Below are 25,208 nucleotides of genomic sequence, written 5' to 3'. Positions count from 1 at the left end.
CTTCTGCCATGGGGTGCATAAGCAGGGGCAGTTGCTGTCACAAGCAGGCAGCCAGAGGCAGAGCTGCTCGGAGCCTGTACTGGGTGTGAACACCACACTCTACCCTATTTTGGGGGGTACAACTGGCAGATGGCACCACTGTGCCATGTGTGCCAACCCCTGTGCCTGTCCCCAGGCAGGGACAGCCCAGTGAGGAGCACCAGCCCTTATCTCCAGGGCTTTCCAGGGCAGCGTGTGGTGCTGCAGCCTGAGGCTCACTCACACCCCAACCTCTCCCCAGGTCTCTTGGGCTGTCCTCAGGTCAACCCTCTCCCACCGGATTTACTGCTGGTTATACTGGAGGGATTGGAAGGAGCCAAAACCCGCTCCTCTGAGACAAAGAGGAGATGGGTGTTTGTCCTGCCCTGTATGTCAGTGTGTGTGGAGGGGTGTGAAAGAAGATGCTGGGAGGAGAGAGCAGCTTGGAGCACTGCTTGTATTCAGGAAGGACAATGAAGAAGAAACCTCTCCCTGCAGCCACACAATCTCGGGGCCCAGATGCTCTGGGTGCTTCACACCTATGCTGAGTGGACATCTGTGCTGTGGGGTCAGGCAAGCTGCCGGGATCTTTCAGCCACACACCCACATGCCTCTGGAAATTGGTGGCAGCTCAGCCCTCCTCCCTCCATCCCTCCATCCCTCCCCAATCCCACGGGCTGCCCCTGCAGGGACACCCCCAGCCCAGCGCTGTGATACATCAGCTCCTACGGTGCCTGCTCCCAACCCGGCATGCCACGGGGTCACCGAGCGGGGAGCTGCAAGTCAACTGTCACTTCTAGGGATTTTAGGGTAGCTTCTTCTTCTTCTCAAGGAGAGTAAATTCCTATTAAATTGTAGATAAATAAAGAGGAGAAAAAGGCTCAGAGGGGACCAAGCTGTCTCCGATAGATGGTGGTTGCTGGTGTGGAGTGTCACCAAAACAACCTTGTAACAAATATATCCTCTCACCAATTATTTACCAGCAAACCTGCTTTGGCAGATCTCACACAGAATAAAGTATGTAGATTTTTCACGAGAAGGTTTATTTTATTTTTTTTTTGGCTCCATGCTCCATAAAACACATTTACCCAGTCACATACAAAATACATTTATCCAGTTTCTTTAAAACAAACAAAATAACCTCTCCTCTCCATCTGGCCCCTTTCTCTGCTCCTTTCTAGCCTGGTCTGCTTCTCTATTCCTCGCAATATGGAACATGACAGGGTATTTTCAATGCTATTTTTGTCCATTGTGTCATAGCTTATATTTAAAATAGCATTTAAATCTGCCAAGTAGTGCGGTGTTTTAAACTGCTGTCAGACTGAATTTCTCCTCCTACATACCGCAGATTTCAGCTACGACTTAAAGACAGCTGAGGGAAGCTTTTGAGGAGGGGGGGGAGGTGGAGGTGGTTGGGGACCAGATTGTCTGCAGGTGTGAGGACAGTCAAAGGATATTAGCAGGGTAAAGGGATGCTAAAGAGGCTGGAGAGGGGACACAACCCCAAAGTAAACCAGGGAAGGTGCATACAGGATTGGAATTGCCTTCCCAAAGGAAGCTCTTGCTCAGGACAAAAGGCTGTGATGGTGGAACCAGGGGTCTGCACCCAGCAGCTGCAGAAATGGGGGGTCCCTGGTCTGAAAGTGAAATGAGAGACCCACATCAAGTGGCATGTGCTCTGCATTTGGGGTTCGCCTCATGGGTCCCAAGAATAGGGTCAATCGAGCCTTTAGCAAGAGCAACCCTAATGCAGGGGGCTTGTGCTGCCTTGCTTGCATTGGGGTTTATTCTCCCTTTATTCATAATTTATTTTTCGGGATATGGCTGACATCTGGGAAGCCCCACGGCAAAATTGTATGGTCATGGTCCATGGTCAATGCCTGGGAAAGGGCCTGTTCCCCCTCCTTACGCTTGCGGGGATCTAAAAATCTGCTGGTTCCTTCCTTCACCACCATTAATAAACATTGCAACCATCCCCAGGAGAGCCGGCTTGGTTTCAATCAAGTTAGAAAAGTCAGCCTAACCTCTCCCAGCCAGACCCTCGGTCAGCTCAAACCTCCATGACCCCTCTGAAGTTGTCTCCCACTGGAAGAGGTGCTCCAGAAATGGGTTTTCTTTCCCATCTGAGCCCAAACCACCTTTGCTTCCTATGTTCAACCTTCAGGCCTTTACTCTAGGTGCTGGAGCAATTGTGTTCCCTGGTGCCCCCTTGTCCCCTTCACATGTCCCCCTCTACCCATGGGCACATCCCAGCAGCGTGACGGGTCCTGAGTGGTATCTCCCAACCTCTCCCCCTTTGCTCTGCCCCTACGAGCATCCTCCCTTGCATGTCCGTGTCATAAGAAGATGTACCATGCCATCATGTTTCCAGTTGCCAGCACGTGAACAGCATGGGGATGCCCAGGCTGTGGTCCCTGTCACTGCGACTGCTGCCTCCCTCCTTCCCTCCCTCCCTGGCTGCTCCCGGCTCTGCTCGGCTCTGCTCGGCTCTGCTCAGCTGCCTGCGTGGGAATTGTTGGTAGCACAGGGAGGGCCAACAGAGGTGGGAGCATCCCCACGCCAAGCATGGCAGGCATGAGCCCCCACCCTGCTGTGGAGGAGGTCGGTATCTCTTCTTCCCCATCTTGTTTTTGGCTGCAGCGAAGGTCTGGCGCAGCCCCACCAGAGCAGCTGACGTTCAGGGGAGGTTTCCTCCTGCACCCCTCTCTGCTGCAAGAGCTCCATGCACAAGGGGTGTGGGGTCTCTCCCAGCCCCTCACACAGCTCTGCACCTTCTCCAATGCTGGTGGGGCCCACACCAGGCCCTGACAGCCGCTGGATCCTCCCTGATGCCTGGAGGGGTGGGTGTTTCATGGGGTGCCCCCAGCCTGCAGGTGCCCCCAACTTTCCAAAGAGGGTTTGAGTTTCTTTCCGGCAGCGTCCGAGGCTCATTTCTTGCTCCAACTTCGCTGGTGTCTCACCCTCTCCTGGGACACGTGTGCCTGCCATTGATATCTCCTACCCATCCTCTTCTGTCAACACCGCCTGAGGAAGGGACAGATTTAATTTTTAGCAACGTGTCCTCTGTGTCAATAACTCCCCCTCATCCTCTCCTGGGCGGCAGGGCTATCTGCTCACCCATCTCCTCCTCCCTGCTCAGCAGGCAGCTTTCCCCTGCCTCTCCACTCTCTCTCCTTCACCATTTTCCCTTCTGCCTGGAGTTTTCCATCGCTCACTCTTGTTCCCAGAGGGAGAGATGACCCTTCCTGCAACTCCTTGCTGTGTCACCCAGTGCCACATCCCTCAACACATCCCAAAACCAGCTCTGCCACCCCTGGGCTGGGATGGCAGAGGTGTCTGTGTTACACCCCATGGCTTGCTGGGCTAAGACAGGACCAGCACTGGGGTCTCTCCCTTTGGGATCACCTCGAGCCTCCAGCTCAGTCCCATTCCCCAGCTCAGGTCAGGATAGGGTGAGGCACTGTGGGTGGGGATGCCTGATTGGGTTTGGTTATTTATTCCCCGCAAAGGCAAAGCTGGGGAAGGGGTATGGCTGGCTCCACGATTGCATCGTGTGGCGTTAATCAGCTGCATTAAAATTCCGAGACAGCTCCTGCCAAAGTGGCTGCGCGCCGTGCAAGGTGGCTGGGAAATGCCGGGAGCCGTGACAGGCAGGCGCGCAGGCAGACAAAGAGCTCGCTCCGTCACTCCGGGTCTGCTCCGGGAGGAGAAAACCAACACACACACACACACACACACACACACCCCCTCCACGCCACTGCGCAGCCCCACGCCGCCCGGCCATGCAGATGCCACCGGAGGGCCCAAAGCCAGCAAGCACACAGTGGCGAGCGAGCTTGCCAGCATCCCGGCACTGGTCCAGGGGGATGTCTAGGCTCGTTGGGCATCCCAGCTGACCCCACGGGCAACCATGGGGATGGGTGGTACCCACCACGGGGGACTGAGATGTCAGAGCGATGGGGACCACCCACTGCTCAGCCCCCGGCATCTCATCCCTCTGCCTGCGCGGGGGGCGGGGGGGGGGGGGGTGGTTATGGGGTGGGGGGGTGTCCCCGTGGGGCTGTGAGCCCCCAGGGCGAGAGTCCCCCCAGGCCTTGTGTCCCCCTCCAAAGCCCCTGCCAGCTGTAGTAATGCATTTTGCCACAGGGTGCCACTATGGCAAAGCTGTAAGGCCGGCCAGGCCTTGCAGCCCTGTTGTATAAGCGATACCTGGCGTTACCCACGTTAGTCGCGATTTTCTTCTTCCCCTCTGCTTCCATCTCCCCCCATGCCCCCCGCAAGGAAACTGGGGAAAGAGCACCCTAAATATTAATCTGAAGGGGACAGTGCTTCCAGGTGACCCCTGCACCACATGGCGGAGCGGGGGATACTGCAGTCCCCTCTGGGGTATCCTGAGAGTGACATGGGGGACGGTGGGGACCGACGCATCACCAGTGCGTTGGCCAGACCTGGCAAGAGGGAGGAGAGATCCTGGAGGCTCTGCGGGGCCATATGCCATCCCAGCAACCGAGGGGGATGCTGCATAACCCAGGCGTCCAGGAACAACGTGCCTCCCCTGCTCCTCTCCTGCATTTGGGGTGCTGGGCTCTGGGGATGCAGCTCCCCAATAAAGGGAGTCAGGCTTCATTGCTGGGGGGGGAAGCAAAGGGCCTGGCGAGGCTGCAGCCACTTGCCTCGTCCAGCCTTTCTCCAAGGCTGGATCCGGACAGCCCTGTCCTCCTGCAGCCGGGCCTGTGAACTGCCTGCGGGAAAGGGGATGCTGCAGCTGGGGCACCCTATCCCATCCCATCCCAGGGAGACAGCACTGTAGGAGCAAGCAGGTTGGGTCTCGCACCCCGAGTTTCTCATCCCCCTGGCACACTGCATCCCCTTCCCAGCCTCCCCCCAAAGGGCTGGAGGTGCCCCGGGGCAGCTCAGCCCTGCACCCGAAGCAGCACCCCAGCAAACCCGTTCTGCACCCACGCAGGGGGGTGGCACAGCTCAGCCTAGGAAACTGAGCTGATGAGAGCTATGCAGGATCCAGCCATAAACATGAGATTTTTTAGGGTGAAAAGCGTTCTGCAAATGGCAGGCGGTGGGATCCTGCGTGCTGCATCCACTGCAGGCAGAGAGGGAAAGAAGATTCTCTCCTTCCCTCGCTAATAAAGTCTGGCTGAAATGACACAGTATAATCAGTGTTTACCTGGGAGTTTACATATGGTTTGTTGTAATTATAGTTTCAATTCCTGCTTTTGCATTTTTTTTTATTTTTTTTTTCCTAACATCTATTTTTCAATCAGTAAAAGTAAATACTATTTTCAGCCCAATGTAATTCTTCCACTCCCATGGCCACAAACACAGCGAGGAGAGCGATTCCATTTGTGCGCTGTGCAATTGAGCAGAGAGAGGAGCCCGGCGGCTGCGGGGCATCAGCAAAGCCACAGCCAAGCGGGAACGTGGGGACACAGGGACAAGCCTCCCCTCCCTGCCACGAGTCCCCCGGCACTTCCACCCCACCCGGCGGAGCTACCTTTGCCGGCAAAAATCAGCATCAGGCCCAGACGCTGCTTCCCATCGCGTCGGCATCATTAAAACCCTAAAGCCGCCTGGTCGGAGGCAGCCGGGAAGGGATAAGAGCCATTAGGTGCAGCATCATTTATTTCAGGGCTGGCAAAGCTTTGTTCCAGCTTGGGGATTGAGTTGGCACTAAAAGCACTGCGATCCCCCGGATTTAATTTTTTTTTTCCCCTGTTTTTACGGGTGTGATTTATAACAAATCAAGGATGCCGGTGTCAGGTCCCCTTCTTCACCCAACTATTGTCACACACAAACACACACACGCTGATTAAAACCACCCGGCCCCTGCCGGTTCCTCCTTGTCCATCCATCAGCCACTCCGGGGACAAACTTAGACATCCCACTTCTAGCCCACACCTCCGTCCGTGCATGTTCTGGCACCGTGGGTTTTAAGCCAATATCAGGTATTAATTTGGTATGCACATGCACATATTTAAATATATATATAGGTATATTTATTTATGTTATGCCCCTAAATCCTTGTGAAAATAATTGGGAGCTCTCTCTCAAGGAAGAATTGGACATTATTGGGATGCAGAATAAAAATGTCGCCCTAGAGACATTCAGAGGGTTTCCACCTCGGCCACTCCAGTTGAATATTTGCCACTTGCGGCCCCAAATCAGGCACCATTTGAACTCAGTGCCAAGGCAGAGCCGCTGCCCGAGGCCGGAGGGCAGGCGTAGGAGGGGAAGCTGGGTGATGCTGTCGAGAAGGGGACCCTTCTCCTGCCCAGAGGGTCTCAGCCCCTCAGGGGAATCAGGCAGAGGCCAGCAACCCTGTCTGCACCCCATTACACCCCAGCATCCTCATCATCCTCATTTTGGGGTTAAAAATTCAGTGACAAGGATGGTTCCCCTGGACCTGCGTCCTTGGCCTCTGCTCTCTGACATGCCCCACTCCCCATCAACAGAATTATTTTTTTTACCATCCCCATCCCCAAAAAGGGCTGTTTTCTCTCCAGATGCACATGCTGCCCCTCTGAATATCTCAGGGACCAAAGGGGAAAATTTCAGCGAGGGTTTTCCAGGGGCCCCTCGCCCCCAAGGCCCTGGTGCAGCAGGCAGGGGAGCTGGGGCTGTGGCCAGTCCCTGGAGCAGAGCAGCCCGGCAGCAGCCAGGGGTCCCCGGGTGTTTGAAGTTTGGCTGCACCGATAAATGCCTGTCCCAAAGCACGGGCAGCTTCGGCCGATGCATTCCGTGGGGGCTGAGGTTGGGTTTTCCTAAGATACGAGGAAGGAGGGTGAATATTGGCCAGGTGGGGAGAAGCATCCCTCTCCTGATGCTGCCTGACACTGAAAAGAAAATTAAAAGCCAAGCCGTTTTAAAAAAAATAAAATAAAATTGGTTTCTCTCTTGCTTTCACAAAAAAAAGCTCTTCTCACCAATCCCAAGCATGAATATATTTTCTTACTATATTTCTTAAGAGCCTACCCTACTCAACCTTTTTCCCCAAAAATTTAGAATTAGCTGGTTTAAACTCTCACCCAAAATATTTATCGCGAGGAACAAAGATATTGGAATCGTCTCTGGGGTTGAATTTCAATTCTCCCTTTCAGGCTTTTATCTTTTCAATCCAAATTTCAGTGACAATAATCCAATTTTGATTGACATTAAAATTATTTATTGTCACATTGTAGCTGTTTAATAAATTGTGCCTGCTTTATTTTTTGGCTTATAAATACCGTATCTTTACTACCTTGGTGCTTAATTCAAGGGAAGGAGCCACTTCTGAAGGCAGGCAGCAATAGTCTTAGCCCAGACAAGATGTAAAAATGTATTTTTACACACATGACCCTGAGGAAAGAGCCGATTCCACCTTTTTACTAATTTATATATTTTAAATCTCTCTGGTTTATAAAATTTCGCTTTATTTCCTAATGGTAAAATATGCTCCTGCGAGCTATGTGTAAGGTGAAGATGATTTTAATCTCCATCCAGATACAGAACAATCAATTTGTCAGGAGTATTTAAAAAATCAGGAAAACAATTCAGGACACTTTCATGATCCAGATTTGAGAGGTTTTTCACCGTTCTAGGAGTGAGTTCATCAAAAAAAAAAAAAAAAAATAAAACAAAGCCTGGAGACATCCATTTCAGAGTGCCATTAAAATCTGGGTCGCGCTGCAAATTATTTTCTTTTTTTTTTTTAATTTCCACAAATTACTGAAAGTTAAAAGAACCATCAGCCTGTTTTACTATTTAAAAAAAAAAAAGAAAAAAAAAAAAAAAGGAAAGAGAGAAAATTTAAAAATAACATAGAAAAATGTAGCCCTTTTAGAATAAACAAAAAGCAGTTCCTTGGCAGAAATATTTCCCTGAGTGGAAGATTTTAAGTCTAGGTCCCACATATGCCTTTTGCCAGGGCGGGCCCTGCCTTTTCGCCCTGGGTACTGGGGGGTGCTGGGGGGTGCCAGAGCCCCAGGGGTGCTCTAAGGCCTCAGCGTCTCACCCTCCTGCCTGCAGCAGGCAGAGGTGGCTGTTTGCCCACTGCCTGAACGCCCTGAAAATCCTTTTTGGGGGGATCCCATTGGCAGATAAAAGAGGTATCTGCCAGGGCAGAGCGGGTTTGTTCCCCATGCCCACAACCGTGCAAGCCGGGGCGGAGGTACCAGGACCCTGGGTGGGCTCGTGGGACCGAGGAGGGATGCAGGGCAAGGTGGGGAGCAAGGATGCTCTAGCGGGGCTCAGCCCCAGGCACCCCCTGCACCCGCTCCCCCATGCACAGTCCTGCTGCCACCCCTTCCCTACCACGCATCCCCTCAAAAACTACCCCAAAGCCCAAATCTACATCTTCTTACATCTACAGGGGTTTGGCCCCTGCTCCATTATTAGTGCTGCTATTTGGGGGTGGCGTTACGGTCCCCTAAGGCAAGGCCTTTCCCCCAGGGACAGGGGGTGGCTGTGGGGACACAGACCCTCGCCCAGTGCCGGGGGGGTGGTGGGGCTGCCCTGAGTCTCCCCAGTGATGTCCTGTGCTGCCTCTCCCAGAGCTGGGCCACCGCAACAGCTCTGGCAGCCGCATTTGTTTATGGGCTGAATTTGTATTAAAACGGTTCATTATTTTCCTGACTGGCAGGTTTCCAGTGTCCATGCTAGTTAATAATTGCAGCCAATTAAACCTTTGCAAAATATGCATTGTGGGGACAGGGATGGGGGGGACACAACACGCGAGGATTTCTCGCAGGCCCACGGGTGGCTCGTGCTGCCGCGGAGGAGCCCTGTGGTGGGGTCGGGGATGCGGCGTCACATTGCCGCCGGCCGTGGGGACCTCCTGGGGACGGGGCAGCTCAGCCCCCTGGGATGGGGGTGCTTGTGGGGCTGTCACTGCAAAGGGGTTTTGTCCCTTTACAGGGGCGAAATTTGCAGGGCAAACACCAGCAGGATCCATCCCAGCCCTGCAGATTTGCTGCCCCCTTGACCTTGCGGGTACCAACGCTGCCCACCCCAAGCCCCGACCTGCCTGCTCACCCCGGGGATGGGTGTTGGCAGGGTGGGCAGGCAGGGCTTGGGGTCAGCCAGGGCATCGCCCCAACCCCGGGCATCCCACCGCGGCTGCGAGAAGGTTGCTTTCCAAAGCACAGCTCCCTCTTTTCCTGCCTTTCCACTCCTTCCCTTCTGCTGCTGGAACACCCTGCCTCCACAGGCCGGCAGAGCATTGCCTCCGAATCCCACCCTGATCCCACTTCGACCCCAGCCCCAGGCACAACCTGGGAATAAAACATTTTCCAAGGCCAAAATACAAGCAAAACTCCATGGTCCAAAACCCACCCAGGGCTGAGACTGCCCAGCTCCCTCCACCTGTGACCTCGGGTGTCTTTTCCAAGCCATAAGAACACGAGCACGTTTCTCAACCACCGCTTGAAAAGCAGCCAAAGGACAAGAATAAAGAAACATTATTTAGCGAACGTCTGCCCTGCTCTTTGAAGCTGGGAATCTCGGCAGAAAGGCTGGGTGTTCAGGCGGGCTGTGGCTATGGGAAGGCTGGTGGGGATGTTTCTCGGATGCTAAAATCGCTTGGAGAGATGCAGGCGTGTGTTTGTGGGGAGGACAGCTGACGGGGAACCGCTGCCTTTCAGAAAGGCAAATAATCACAGCCTAGGTTAGCTCTTCTGTCGAGAGAATAATTGTGCTTCTAAAGGCCCTGATATGATGAGCAGCACTGCTTTGAAATCGAAATAAATACATAAATAAATCAGGGATCTTGGACTGATTAAGGCAATTGCTTCCCTTGCTTTTGCAACCCCTTTGGGTCCTGGTTCCCAGAGCCAATTACATATTTAAAAAGTTTTTCTCTGAAAAAAAAAAGAACTTACAACTCTAAAATAAAGTTTCTTTGTGGTTGCCTAATGAACAGCGAGGGCTGGGGCAGTTTACAGTTATTAATTGGTTTTAAATGGCTCCAACTCTGTCTCGGAGCATCTTTATGAGCTGGCCACAATGTGGCTGTGCCCTCCCAGCTGCCCCACATGGGGTCAGGGCATGCCGGGCACCACCGGCCCAGGCCCTTTTGTGCGGGCGAGCAGCCAGCCCGCCTCCCCCATGGACTCTCCTCCTCCTCCACCCCATGGTCAGCCCTACAAAAGCACCCCGGGACCCACCGAGCTCCCACCACCTCGGCCGGGGTAGGGATGCAGCTGGTGGGGAGAGGAGCCGGGGAGATGCTGAGGATACTCAGCCATTACTTTTCAAAATATATTCTCAATTTCTCCAGCTCCCTGCTCCCTCCTGTACAACTATGGGGGAGATCTGCTTTGCCACCCACTCCCCACTTTGCCCTCCACCTTGGCACACTGCAAAAACCTCCTTGCCACCCAAACCTGAGCTTATTTTTAGGCTCCGCATGGCCACGACATGTGGGAGCTCGGCAGCTGGCACAAGCCCAGGGGCACACCACACCTAACACCACCATGCACCTCCAGGCACCAAGCAAACAGAGAAAAAGCTCCCTTCCTCACCCAAAAAGCACCTGGGGGGGATTAATTCAGCAGTTTCCTTGCCACGAGGATGGAGGGAAATAAATCTTTCCACCAGCCCAGGGCGGCACAGAAACCTCACCCCTAAGGGAGGCAGAGCTCAAGGCACGGGCCTCCTCGGGATGTCTTCTCCCCATAAACGTGCGTTATTGACAGCAGAGATGATGTCGGATTGGGTTTGGGATGTAAGGAAATGCTGGTGATTATTGATATTTTCCAGAGTTGCTTCCAAACCTATTCTTGGGCTTGAACGTGTTGCATGTGTCATCTCCAATGAGCGGTTTTAAGCTTTAATTCAAAAAATAGCATTATGTTTATAATACTATATAAGGTTTTCTCCTGGCTGTACGCACGGGATTATATATGTATCTGTGTGTGGGTGCGGATGTGTGTGCAGAGATGTAATGAGACAAACAACTCAATCTGGAGCTGGTGAGGGGGGAAGAGCCACACACACAGCCCCGAGAAGCGGCTGGTTCCCTTCGGTACCAATTCGGTTTCTTTTTTACCAGCTGGTGGAGTTGTCTGAATAAACACCTTATCGTTTGGGCCGATCTATAGATAAACAGGCGGTGATGTTGTAGGTGCAGGTATACGTCTGGGGGTGCGTAGGGGGGTGTATTCACCAGCTGTTGAATGCTGGAGATGGGCTGGTGCGTGACAAGATGCCAGACGCTTTTCAGCACATCAAATCTGTATCTCAGCACTTTTCACGGCACGGAAAGGAAACAGTAATTAAGCGACAGGACTTACACCGCTTCCGCGCCGGAGTCACGCTGCATCCCTTTCAGCCCTGCGCACGTGTGTGCCGGCACGCCCAGCCACGCCAAGTGGAGCCTCACTCCTTTTTAAACACGATCCTGATTTTTTTTTAATGCTAACAGATAAATTATTCAGCAGAAGGAGTGTTTCCCCCACTCTGGGATTTTCCCGGTAGCACCTTACTGGTCATTTCTGTTGGTCCCTGCCCAAGCTCTACTGGTTTTATGAAACACTCTGGAGTAATACTGGGAATAGCAGTCTGTGGGAAGGAGGAGGAAGGTTTTAACTGCATGGGGTCTTCCATCTCCAGCGCTGTTTCTATGGATATCTGAATGGAGTTTATATTTATCCCTCCCGTTTGAGCCATGTGTGCAACTTTGGAGGGGGAGGAGGAGGAGGCGGAGGCGGAGGAGGAGGAGGAGGTGGAGGAGGAGGAGGAGGAGGAGGAGGAGGAGGCGGCCACGAGTAGAGCCGCTCTGCTGCTGGCTCTGCTGAGCCCTGACTCCTTCGGGTCAGCAGTGAGAGCATCACCCCAACAGGCAACATCAGCCTCTCCTTTCTCCCAAGCCAAAGTGTCACTTCAATGGGGGGAAAACAGCAGAAATACTTGGGCTAAAGCTAAACACAGCAGCAAGCACTGTGGCCGGCAGGGAAGTGGCCCTCTTCACAACCCCCAGCCACCAGCCAGGGATGTCAGGGCAGGAGCATCACTCCTGGTGCCTAGACCCCAGTCCCTCCCGCAGCTGCCCTGTAAATGGCCAAATTTCCTGGGAGCAAGGGATTTTCCATCTGTCACATTGTCCTTTGCTGTCAGGAAAGGAGTCAGCACGGCCCCAGTGCCGGGGGGAACGTGCCAGCGTACCAGAGCAGGTAGGAGTGGGAAGGCGAGCGCGTGACTCGGCCTGGCCCCGGCGCACCGGCTCCCAGAGCATTACCATGATGGCTCCATCATTAATTGATCAATCACAGGATGACAGTTAATTAAGTAGAAAATAAAGCTACTCTGCCCAGCCTGGCATTAGTAGGCAGCAGCATTAAGATTTCTGGAGTGCAAGGGGCGAAATTAAAAAACAAAGGCACAGCTGGAGGAATAACCCCATCGCCGGTGGCTGGGGGTGGCAGCCTGGCACGATGCTCCTCGGGCCGGGATGTGCGGGCAGCCCCTGCGCAGTGACGATGGCCAGTTCTGGGCTTCTCCCCTTCCCAAGAAGCCAGATCCCATCCGCTGCCCTCCAGGCATAACCCACATTATCTGTGTAGCTCCTTCCCCGCCGGCTCCAGCGCTGCTGCCCGGACACTGGCCATGGGACCCTCACCAGCCTCCAGATCTGCAAAGGGGATTTTTTTTCCTTTCAATCCCATTTTCCTATCTCCCGGTCCTGCCCCGTGGGCTAACCCAGAGCCAGGGTGGGGAAAGAGAGAAAGCCAGAAAGAAAGCATCCTTCTTCCCCCCCTCACCCCGCCTCATGTGCCTGGGATTGTCTTGATATGAAAAATTATGTTTTTTGTTAAAAACTATTACTAATGAGGCGTCTTTCCTGCCCTTAATTGTTGCCAAGGCGATGACCCCAGCCAGCCATCTTTAATTAACTTAGACTAGATCTCCTGAAATGAGTTCCTCGGGTAAATTGCTCACCACGGTTTTCAGGCACGGAGCAGTGTTTGCCAAGCCCACCCGCTCCGGCGCACCGTCACAGCCACCGGCAGAGGTGATGGCACGGGCCGGCGGCCCCCCCTCCGCCTCCCCCTGCCACCGCCAGGCCGGGTAACCCAGAAGCCAACGGGTAGGAACTCAGAGTGATATGGGGATGGGGAGAAGAAGCGACGGATGCCTGACCACGGGGAACAGGGTGAATGCGGATTGCTCCATAAAATGGGAATTCTCCCCGGCTGCTGGCTTCTCCCAGGACTGGAGCATCACGGGGCCATGGGACCGGCCGTGCAGCGGCTGGCACCTCTCCAAGTGAAAATCACATTTCCTGCCTGACAGATAACGCCGGTCAAGAGAATGCCAGGACGATTCCTGAAAATGCCATAATTGTTTTAATCTGATGGCAGATAAAAGATAATGATGCTAACAATATTTAAACGTAATTATAGTTTCCTGCGGCTGTTGGGCTCTCTGAATCCTCTCCACTCAAGTGGCTTTGTTTACGAGCTGCTTCAATGAGGCAGGGCCCGTTTTCCTCTTCTATCGCCTTCACACCTGCACCTCCATGGAGGCGGGGGAGTGGACGCATGCCAAGGGAATGGCTCTCCCCAGGGACCAGTGCTGGCCAGCTCTGCAGCCCCCCCGGACTCTCCTGCCCTTGGCCCACCATCACCTGGGATGTGGTGCCTGCCTTGGGAAAGGAGCTGGGACGGTGGTGCTTGGGGCCTGGCAACACCCGAAGAGTGGGGATCTGTTTGGGGGAGTTTTAGGGACAGGTGGTAGGAGTAAATTCCCCCCCTTGGGATGGGGTGGGCATATGGTGGCTGGTTTATACTGGTCATCTGTGTCAGATCTGTGACCTCCCCCCTATAGCCCCCAAATCCCATTCTCAGCTCCCCTCCAAGGTGAACTCCCCAGCATCAATATAAGACAACAAAGCAGTAAAAAGGGATTTTTCAGGAATGATTTGCTAATGGCAATCAAATAAAAAGCACTGGAGGTGGATGTCCGGGGGCTTGATATCCGCAGGAGAAGAAAATGGAGGAAGAAGAAAATGGGATGAATCCCCTACATTGGAGACTCCCCTACACTGCATACTGCTACCACAATCTTAAAGAAATCCCCCCAAAAGAAGTTTTCTTTCCAGGGGGCTGGATGTGCTGACAGCCCAGGTAGCGGTAGGAAAGGTTGCAAAACAGCTCGATCGAGTGTGCAGAAACAAGCAGTGAGAAAAGACAGGATTTAGGCAAGGCTTTTAGAAGAACGTAAATATGAAATGGCTATTTCAGCAGCTCAAGTTTAGTCTCCTGTGTGAATCGGTCTTTGTAAACAGGAATGGAGGATAGCCAACTTCCCCAAAAGGGCTCTACAGGGGGTCCGGAAAATCACAACGTCCTGAGTTTAATGGGGAAAACAGATAGAAATGGTAACAAAGAATGGGGAGAAACAGCAATAAACCTGATTGTTTGGTAAATAAGGCCGAGCCTGTTGCCGAGAAGTGAAGTTTGAAAAGCAGCTGGGGAATGAATAAGCGGTTAAAAGTTAGGAGACAAAGTGGAGTAACAAACCCAGGGGGTTTCCAGTGCAGAGGGGTCAGTGCCGGAGCTCCCGCGGCGGGCGGGAACACGGGCCTTCGGAAGTGCCGGGGAGGAGGGAGGAAGCAGCAGTGGGACAATACCGGCTGCTGCTCCAACACGGTAAAATCTGGCACCATATAGAGGGGTATGGAAGGGTCTTGCTGTGCTGATGAACTTGGCCTTCAAAAGAAGGAGGAATTCAGTGTCGAGCACAAAGAAAAGTCCATCGCCTACACAGCAATGAAAAACAACTACATCCAGTGAGGAAGAGCACGCCAAGGCACGGACATGACTTTGGAAATTTCAGTCACTGGCAGGGGGCAAGAGGTGCACGGCACGTCAGGAATGACTCAGGACAGACCAGAGGAGAGGGCAGGGATGTGTGAGGAGAGGGCAGGGATGGAGTCACCTGTGCCACATGGGTCCCTGCCTCGCCGAGGCGATCTCACAGGGATGGGGAGGCAGCGGGAAAGGACGAGGAGGTGGTTTGGAGCAATAGCTGTTATCTGAGGAGGGATTAAATAGAGTAGAACTCCAGCCTGCAGAAAGAGGGGACTAAGGAGAAGAAAGGGAGCTGTGAAAGCATGAATGGCAGGGAGAAGGTGACTGGGCGCTTACTACTCACTGCTTGTCTCAGCAGAAGAGGCGGAGGACATCGGGTGCGCCAGCTGAATGCCCGGCACAGGAGCTGCTTTGGCAGTCACCTGGGGGACTGCAGGCACCAAAAGTTTGGAGGCGTTGGGAAAGTAATTGGGAAATCAAGCCCAGCGAGGTGCCGGGCTGCTGGAAGGGCTGGGAGTCAGCCGGGGCTGGCTCTGCCCCTGTCCTGTGCCCTGCCCTGCTCCGGGACACCTCTGGGGAGGGGGTGGCTCATACCCGGTGCTGCCGTGGGTTTGGGGATGGGCCGGGGTCCTCTGCTCGTCGCCGGCGGACCCCAGACCCCCGAAGCCATGGATGCACCTCGGGAGGGGACCTCTTTCCTAAAGCAGCGGCCAGGACCTCCTCCCTCCCAAAATGCACCTCCAGGTTTCCCGGCGGCTCGCCCCACCCCGCCGGGAGCAGGGGGGTCTCACCAGTTACCCCGTGTCTCCGGTGAAATCCACGCGAGACGCGCAGGGACACGACACACATCACAACGGTGCTTGCCCACCCTGCTCGACCACGCAGGACCGAGTCGCGGATCGGGGGGGAAGGGGGGGGGAGGGGCAGAGTGTTACCGGGGAAGCCCGACCCCTCTCTCCCCGGCCCCGCAGACCAAGGCTCCCGCTAGCAGCCCGCGGCCGCAGCCACGCGTGGCCGGCGCGGCGCGTCTCCACGGGCTCGGCGGAGCCCCGACGGGGCGCGTTGACATCTGTAACCAACACGCCGGCTCCGGCGAAGGCAGGGCTGCCCGGCCAGGCGGAAAATTAACACTGACATTGAGTTTAATTAAACAAAACAACCAGGCTGCGAGCTGGAGCGGGGACGTGGCGGCAGCTGGAGGAGCCGGGCTGGGCGCGGTTTGGGAGCGACACCCGCCGCCGCCCCGCCGGGACGAGCCCGCTCCGGCCGGAGCCACGCCGGGCCCGGGAGGCCGAGGCCGGCTGGGGGGGGCCCGGTTCCCCCGCGGACCCTGCCGTCCAGGGCCGGGAAACGCTATATTCCTTCCCCATTTTGCCCGTCTCTTCACCAAAAAAAAGGCGCAGGGCGCAGCACGGCGGGGGAGGCCCACGCGTGTCCCTGCCCCGGCGTGGAGCGGGGCAGGTGCCCGGCGCGCTGCAGCGCGGGGGGGAGACGAGGGGCGCTCCGGGGGGCGGATTTCGTTGAAGGGGGTTTGGGGAGATGCTGCTCCGCCGAGCCTGGGCATCGGGACAGACCGACTGACACCCGGCCCTTACCGGCTCCGGCCCCGCTTCCCGCCCCCCCGCCCCGAATAAAAGAGGTGAGAAGGGCCTGATCCGGGCAGGGAAACCCCGGCAGAGCATCTCCCGGCCAGCTGCTCCCCGCCGGGCCCCAGTAGCACCACTCGCACCAGTGACACTGTGCCCGGGAAGCGGAGCGGCGGGCGGCGGGGAAGCGCTGCCCGCCGGGGCTCGGGTTTTCTGCCGCACCGCACGGGAACCGCTCGGCTCCGAGATCCTGCGGGCGAGGCAGAGCCGCCCCGCTCGCTGCCCGTCACCGACTGCCCCTCGCACCGCAGGTCCTCCGCGGAAGAGCTGAAAATAGCGCGCAGCCCCGCGCAAGCCGAGCGGGGAGCAGCCTCCTCCAGCCCCCGGGCAGCCGCAGCACTGGTGTCCGGCGTTTGGGGCCGGGTGATTGCCGTTGTTTCTGTTTGACCCCCCTCCCAGCCCTCTGCTCCCCCCCACCCCGGGAGCTCCCTCCAGCATCAAGGGCCCCCCCTCTTCCGCCCAGCCCGCTGCGCCCGGGTCCTGGAGGCGAGAGGTAATCCTTCTGCCGCCGGACTCATCCTCTTCCCCCCAGTCCATCGCTTTGGGGCTTTTAGTCTGGTCATTTTATTTTATTTCTTTTTTTTTTTTTTTTTGAGGGGGGGGGCGTGAAATGTCGGCTTTGAAGGATATTTGTAATAACATAACCAGCAAAATGAATGTCATATTTTTGCTCCAATGAATTGGATTTCCTGAAATATTGTCTCCGTAATGATGCCTTTAGGCTCCTCTGGATTAGATAACTCTCCAACCACATCAAGAAGGCTAATTATCCCAAAGCCACTTTCCCCGCATTTCCACATCGATTTTCTCTCTCTCTGTACACCTATGTGCGCATACACGATGTTCTCCCGAAATACCAGGGGCTGCCGCTCCGCAAGAGCTCGCACCGGGAGGGGAAGGGAAGGCTGCGGCCTCCTGCGCCCATCACCGTGGTGCCCTCCCCACCCTGGCAGGCAGAGCCACGCCCGGGGGAGCCCCGTCGAGCAGCCGTGACGTCAGCAAGCCCAACTTCCCTGGCAGCCAATCCGCAAGGCCCGGCCGCGTGTCGTCAGCCCCCGCTGACCAATGAGGGGCGAGCGGCGCGGCACCGGCGGGATCCCCTCGACGGCTCGAGGCGCACGTGGGGCGGTGCGGGACCCCCCCCCCAAACTCCCCGCCTCCGGCACCCCGGGGTGGGGAGGGGGTGACAGCCCCGGGGCGGGGGGTGGGGGTGGATTGAGGCAGCGCCAGGCGCCGGGGGGGCCCGTGGGGGTTGGGTTACGCTGCCCCCGAGGTCACGCGTGGGGGTGTGGGAGGGGGTGAGGCCCTCGCAGGGGCGCGGAAGTGCGCGGAGCAGAGCCCCAGACAAGAGGCGAGGGTTGCCCCGACCCCACGAAACCCCGACGCCCCGGGGGCCGGGAGCGGGGTGGGGGGGTGCTCGGTGCTGGCAAGGCCATCCCCGCACACGCACGGGCGGAGCCGCGGCGCCCACGCGTGGGTCCCCCCGCCGCGCCCCCCCTCGCTCCGCCCGGCGCAGCTTTCTGTCCCGGCTCTTTGCTTGGGCCGGGGAGTTTGTACTTCGGGTTTATTCATCTCCTGCAAGTTTTTTGTTAGGCGGCCCTGAAAGGCCTCAAAGGCTGGGAACACCATTCTAATTACGGGGAAGCACAGCTTATTTAGAAGATAAAAAGAGACTTGTAGTCTCATAACAGCTTCTTATATCCGTCAAATAAGGATCTCTAATGACGGGGTGAGAGCCAGTGAATGCCTAAAACAAACTAAAAAAAAGGAGCGAAAATAAAGCAGCCAGGGGCTTAAGATATATTAAATTACCCTGATTAGGAATTTAGGCCGTGGCTCGAGTCTGCTGGAGAGGCTGGCGAGGGGGGGGGACGGAAAGTGCTGCTATTCATTTCTGGGGAGAGGGGTCAGTAGGTCGGAGGAGTTCACAGGGCCTGGCTCTATTCTTATGCTAACAGAGAATACAAGCGCTGGCCTGGAAAATAGAAATGAATTTGCAATAATCCGAGCCCCTCTGTTTGCAAGGCGAGCGGCTCTATAGCTAATTGCAGCCCGGCCTCCCCCGCCTCATTGCGGACAGTTGTAACGATGCATGGGAGATTAGAGCCCGAGGGGTTGGGGGGGCGGGGGGGGGGGGGGGGGGGGGATTTAAGCTGTCTCCCCCCCCTCCCTTCCCTCTGCCCGGCGGTGAAATATTCCGGGGCAGGCGCTGGTGTTTGGGCTGGCTCTGCTCGCAGGGAGCGGGGCCAGGCAACTTCTTGAACTTCCCGGGAGCCGCGTAGAGGAGTGGGGCCGCCGGGCAGCGCCGTGCGCCGGGGGGAGCGGAGGGGGGGCGGCTCTGCGCGGGCAGGGGGGGGGAGCGAAGGCAGCGAAGGTCCCGGGGAGGGGGGGACCCCCGTTGAGCTGCCGGTGACAAGCAGTAAATCGGGGAAGAATAGCGCATGGAAACGCGCCGTCGGGGCCGCTCGCCGGCCCTACAGCTGCCGCCCCGTCTCGCCGCCAGCCGAGCCACCGCCTCCCCGGCGGGATGCCCGGCTGCCGCCCCGCACCCCGACGGCTCCCGCCCCGCACCCCGCGGGGTCCCGCCCCGCACCCCGCCCCGTCGGCGGCTCGGCGGGCTCGGCGCCCGCGGTCGGTTTCAGGACCCTGGACAGGGGCGGGGCCGCCGTCGGGGCGCGGCTCTGCCGGGTCCCCCCGCGTCCCCCGGCCACGTCCCGCCGCGCCGAGACGGGGGGTTCCCCCCCCCCGGGAGGGCCCGATCCTGGCCCCTCTCCCCCTTTTCCTTACACTACCGCGCCGGGATCGACCCCCGCGGGGGCCGCGGGGCCGTGCTGTGGGCACGGGCCGCAGTTTGGCAGCGGGTCGGAGCCCTCCCCGAAAGCGCACTCACCCGCCCGTGCGGGGAAACCGCGTCCAGGGGACGAAAATGCAGCCGAGGGGCTGTTTGAATGAATACTGAGCGGCTCGGCCGGCCTCCGCCGCCCTCGCCGGCATGCGGGGCTGCTCCCGGTACTGGGGACGGTGCGGACGCCCCGCCGAGCCCCGACGGCGAAACGGGGTGGCAAAGCCCCGGGGTCGCCCTGCCCGGTGTCAGCGACAAAGAGCCGGCCCTGCTGCCAGAAATACAGCCCTTTTTCGTTAACGGCCGCTTCCCCCTCCTCCTCCTCCTCCTCGCCTGTGACTGGCCCCAAAACCGGAGCCAGAAGCGCTCCCTCCGGGTGAGGGTTGAGCCTGGGGCCGGCAGCACCAGCCCTGCACCGAGACCGGGACCCGCTCGGCAGAGCCGGGCCGAATCCTGCGCCCCGCACCTCCCTTGTAGGAATTCTGCCGAGCGCTGCAAACTTTGCCCTGCCCGCCCAGGGCTGTTCCCTGCCGTCCCGATCCCACCGGCAGCCCGGAGGGATCGGGCCCGGGCGGATGGAGAGCAAGATCGGGGGCTGATGCGGGCCGGGGCCGGCGCTGCCGGGGCGGCCCCGGTGGCCGCAGGTCTCAGGGTCTCCATAAATCGCTTTTTCCGATTCTCTGAATTTTCTCACTCGAGACCGAAATTAAAAGGATGATTCCCGTAAGTGGCACACGCCGGACAGATCCATCCTCGCTCGGCATTGTCCGTGCCACGGTGCTTCTCCCGGAGCCTTCACCCAACACTTTTGTCGTTTTAAAAGGCAGAACGGCCGGATTTTACCCAGTGGGCTGTTCTGAAGGGCTGCCTAAGCTTAAGAAAATTATATTTCAGGTACATTTAAAAAAAAAAAAAAAAAACAAAAAAACAAAAAAACCAAAAACAAACCAAACAAAAAACCACAACAAACCAAAACCCACATATATAAAAACAACCCCAACAACGGTGTTTCTAATTTCCAATTGTATATTGAGTCGCTAAGAAAAGAGGCGGCATTATTTGTAATAATAATCTATTAACTGGATTTGGGAGGAATTTTCAGCAGAAAAATTCATTACGGGGCTGCTCTGTGAATTTTCGCTCTCCCGAGGAAATACGGCAAAAAGATATACACGAGCTTTTAAAAATTGTTTTGGAAAACAAATTCGCCGGCGCTTTTATCTCCCCTGCGGTGGGACACGGAGATGAGCCGGCGCGATTTTATTTCTGAACGCCCGACGGAGTTTGGGTTTCCTCCTCCCCAAAATAACGCCCGGTCCGGCCCCGGCGCCCTCTCCCCACCCGGTCCTTTCCGACCAGAAATAAACCGCCGAGGCAGAGAAAAGCGGGTTTATTTGCTAGAATAAAAATCGGGTTTATTTGCAAGGGGGAAAGAAAAATCGTGTTTATTTGCAAGAATGAAAAGTGTGTTTCTTTGCAAGAATAAAAATCGGGTTTATTTGCAAGACTGAAAAGCCGGTTTCTTCGCAAGAGCGGGGACCTGCTGCGCTGGGAGGTGTAGGACGGAGGGTTGTGCCGCGGCTCGGGCGGACTCAGAGAAAAGCGGGTGATTTCCCCTCGGAGTGTCCCCTAAATGGGGCTGGGGGTCATTCCCCAGCAGGTCCCCCCTGGGCTGCGCAGAGGCCGCTGGGGGGGTCGCCGGGGGCCCGCACCCAGCCCCGCACCCGGGGCTGCCCGGCTGCTTTCCCCGCTCCCCCCGTCTCACCGCAGCCGTACGGGGATTTTGGGGGGAGAAGGTGCCCGGGAAGTGCCCCCCCCCCCGCCACCAGCGGAGGGTGGACACTTTTCCCTCGCCCCGCGGCCCGTTGCCGGCTGCTTCGCCTCCCTTTCTCGCAGGGACGGGAGAGCGGTTCCCCCTTCAACGAAAACCCGGGGGGGTGATGGCAGGGCCCCCCGCGGGCCCCCTCTCGCCGCACGGCGGCCGGCGCGGAGGAGAAGCCCGGCCGTGGGGGGGTCCCCCCGCCTCAGCTGCGAACGGGAGGCGGCGGCCTTCCCCGCACCCCCCCGGCCGTGGGTGCTGCGGGATGCACCCCACGGGTGCCCGGGGAGCGGGTACCGGCGGTGTGTGCGGACACACCCCGCTCGGGTACACACACGCGTGTGCGGGGTCACACACAGGTCCCACGGACACAGCCCCAGGTCGGACACCCGCCGCTGTGGCACACCCACACCCGTACGGGGGCACGGGGCGGTGGGGGGAATGGAACACGCGTGTGCCGACACGCACGGATCGGCACACGCAGAGGTGGCGGACACACCCGTGTCTACACACGCACACGGACACACACCCGCCGCCTGCAAACGCACCCCCGCAGGCCGCATCCCTGCACCCCCCCAGCTCCGGGAGCCGCGGGGAACCCCCAGCCCGGGCCGTGCTCCCCCCCTGCACCTCCTCTCCCCAAATTCACCAGCTTTCTCGCTCCTTTTCCCCACTCCACCCACCCCACGCAATTAAAGGCGGTGGCGGAGCGGGGCTGCAAGAGGCGGCGGCTGAAGGGTAAGGGCCCCCCCGCCCCGCTCCCTTCCCCTGCACAAGGTGAAAGAATACAGAAATAGGTGAAAACACAGAAATAGCCCCAAAGGAGCGCTGCCCGAGGTTTGGCTTTATTCCTGCGTGTCCTTGTGCCCTACAGCCCCGGGCCGAGGTAGACGAGCCGGGTACCCGGCGGGGCAGCCCCGGTGGCGGCTCCGCGGGCCGGGAGGGTGCGGGGGGGGTGGTGGGGGTCCCACTGCCCGCGGCGGGGGGCCCGGGGAGCCGCAGGTGCTGCTGGCAGGAGACACCAGCAATGGCTGTTTGGGTGTTGCATTAAAGCACGCTGCAGTGCGCACACAGGCGGCCCCTCCCCCCCCAATCTGCCTGTATGCTAATGACATGCAAAGCGACTCATTTGCATGTTTATCTCTGTCAATGGGCAAGCGTGGCGGGCGAGGTAATACGTTTCCCACCGTGGCACAGAGGCCTCCCCCCACCCCGCGCCCCTCACCGCCCCGCCGGGGAGGACAGGGCGCACCTCCGGCCCCACCGCCCAGCCCTGGCACGACGGCAGGCACTGCCACAAAATGGCTGCCGGGGGGGGCCCTGCGAGCCGCCCGAGCGCCCACCTCTGCCCCCCAGCAGCCCCCGGCCCATTCGCGCCCCCTCCCCTCAAACCCAGCGCAGGATTTTGTGCTTAAGCAGCCAATCGGGGCCGCGGCGCCCTTCCCCCCTCCCTCCCTCCCTCCTTCTCCCCCACCATCCCTCCTTTTCCACCCTCCATCCCTCCTCCCCCACCATCCCTCCTTTTCCACCCTCCATCCCTCCTTCTCGCCCTCCATCCTTCCTTCTCTTACTCCCATCCCTCTATCCCACCTCCATCCTTCCTTTTCTACCCTTCATCCCTCCTTTTTCACCCTTCATTTCTCCTTTTCTACCCTTCCTCCCTCCTTCTCCCCCTCCATCCCTCCATCCTTCCTCCTCCCCTTCCATCCCTCCATCCCCTCCCTCAACTCTCCTTCTCCCCCTCCATCCCCTTTTCACCTCCATCCCTCCCTCTCCCCCTTCCATCCCTCCTTCCCCACGCCCGGAGCCAAATCCTCTCTGTTTCCACGCGCGGGGGTATTTCTGATTTCCCACCGCCCTGGGGAAAAGCCACTTCCCTCCTTCCGAGGGGCTCCGACGCCGGCCTGGATGCTGAGGCCCCGGCAACTCGTGACCGCTGTGGGTCCGCCAGCACCGTGCGTGGCCCCCGGTGGGCACGGAGCCGCGGGTGGGCGCCCCGGAGGGGCTGGGCTCTCGGTTCCTCTGCTGAGGGGGGGGGTTGGGGGTGTCTACGGGCACTAGTGGGGAGAAGAAGCCTTGTGGACACTCACGCGTGTGGGCCCACGGGTGAGACGGACATTGGAGGCGCCGGGGCGGTTGTGAGCTTTTTAAAAAGCCACCGAAAATATAATAAGAACAACAACAATAATAACAATAATAATTATTATTAATTTTAAATAAATAATAAAGCAGCCTCTCCCACCGTCCCGAGGTGCGCCCACACCGCTATTTTCAAACACGCCCGTCGCAGCGCAGGGCTCTGTTTTGGGGAGCGGGGGGGATGTGGTGTGTGTCCCCGCCGTCTGAGCGGGGATGCGGCGACCCCACCGCACCCTCGGCGGGGTCACGGCACGGCGCAACCCCCCCTCCCGGCGCCCCACGGGGCGTGGGGCCAGCGGGGAACCCCGGGCACGGCGCACGGCTGTAAGGCAATACAGCGTTCTATACGGTCCGTACTATATATATATATAAAAGACACGTATATTATATGTGACGCTATAAATGCTGATGCCGTGTTATATCAGACGCTGCTGCATGGGGCGATGGGATGCGGGAGCGCGGGACCCGAGGCGCGGCCCCCCCGCGGGGTCCCCGGGCCGGCAGCACAGCCCGCGGGACCGCCCCGCCCCGAGGCGCCGCCGAAGGGCGCCCGCCTCGCCGCGCTGCGCTTGGGGACGGGTTTCGGGGAGCCCCTCCTGCCTCCCCACCCGCTATCCCACCCCTTCCGCGTCCCCTCTCAGCCTCTTAACCTTCCCACACCCCCTTTTTTTTTTTTTCCCTTTTCTCCCAAATCTTGCTCCCTTCCCCAGTGAAGGTGTTTTCGCTCCCTCCGTCCCTTGTCTCTATTTTAAGCGGGGGGGGGGGGGGGGGGGGGGGGAGGTTTATTCTCCCTCCTTTACCTGAAATTGCCTTAGAAAAAAATAAAAATCAACCGAAAATCCAAATCTGCCAGTCTGTGCCCGAGGCCTCAGAGCAGACGCGGCCCCCCGGACCCGCCCTCCCCCAACCAGTTTATCCCAGCACTGCCCAGCCGCAGGTACTGGGAGGGGATTTATTTGGGGCATCAACCAGCCCCCCCCCCAAGCACCCTATGGCCTCCCCAACCCCCTGTATCGCACCTATGGAGAGGGCGGTGTGCCCCCGCTGCCGCTGCCCCACCCGAGGCGGGGGGGGAGCAAAGCTCCGTGCCCCCCCCCTCAACGTCCCGGGGGACAGCGGGCCCGGGGGTGTCGGTGCTCGGGAGCCCCGGGGGTGCCGTCCCGCCGGGGTCCCCCTCAGTCCCCCGGCACGCTCCCGGGTGGGTGTTCCCCTCCCGAGGGGGGCGGAGAGAGGCAGGCCGGGGCAGAGGCAGGTTTGGGAAGGCCCCCTCCCCTGGCTTTCCGGCTGCCCCCGCCAGGCAGTGTCCCCTCCGCACCCCGGCCCAGGGGGGTCCGCACCCCCGGGGGAGGCCGGCTCGGGGCTCCGCATCAGCGTGCAGGGCTGGTTTTGCGGGAGGATGCGGGACAATCCCCCCCCATCACCCCCCAAAACCTGTCGTGCCATCGCGCCCCGCAGCAGAGGCAGCCCCCCAAAAGCGAATGGGGGGGGCTCTTCCCTTACCTGAGCGCTGGCCCGGGGGAGCCCCGGAGAGGGGGGGTGCTGGATCCGGCTCGTTTTCTCCCGCCGTGTCCCGCAGCAGAAACTTCCTCCGGCCGGGGCCGGTGCGGGGGAGCCGGGCTGCGCCGTGGGGACCCCGCGGCCGGGGAGAGCCGCACACCCCGGGCCGTGTTTATATGTAGAAAGAAGGGTAATTTGAGTGCTTATACCAAGAACCGGGGTTGTTAAGTTTGCAGGCAGGCAGCTAAACGGTGCCAAGTGCGGGCAGGGAGGGAGGGGGGGTGCGGGGGGGAGGCTGGGGGTGTGTAAGAAATAAAGAGCAATTGTCAGAGGCGAACAAAAGGCGGAGGATGGAAAGGAGCTGGGAATCCCGGGGCAGAGCCCCTCGGCGTGGACTTGAACTTGGGCTTTGACACCGTCTGCCAGGCGGGGAGCGGCTCCGGGCC

At 58.2% G+C, this 25,208-nt stretch overlaps 1 long non-coding RNA gene across 1 annotated transcript; it reads right to left on the bottom strand.

Moving 5' to 3' along the window:
* Window positions 1-1,044: 1,044 nt before the first annotated feature.
* Window positions 1,045-24,970, bottom strand: LOC141948226 (uncharacterized). The gene is made up of 2 exons (XR_012630398.1): window positions 24,766-24,970; window positions 1,045-3,042 (listed from the first exon to the last, which is right to left on the bottom strand). It is a non-coding gene; the product is annotated as an uncharacterized LOC141948226 (long non-coding RNA).
* Between the last annotated feature and the right edge of the window lie 238 nt (window positions 24,971-25,208).

This window comes from Strix uralensis, chromosome 11 (assembly GCF_047716275.1).
Source record: "Strix uralensis isolate ZFMK-TIS-50842 chromosome 11, bStrUra1, whole genome shotgun sequence".
NCBI classification, from domain to species: domain Eukaryota; kingdom Metazoa; phylum Chordata; class Aves; order Strigiformes; family Strigidae; genus Strix; species Strix uralensis.
Note: the sequence above shows the minus strand (reverse complement) of the source record. Positions and strands in the feature narration are given on the sequence as shown.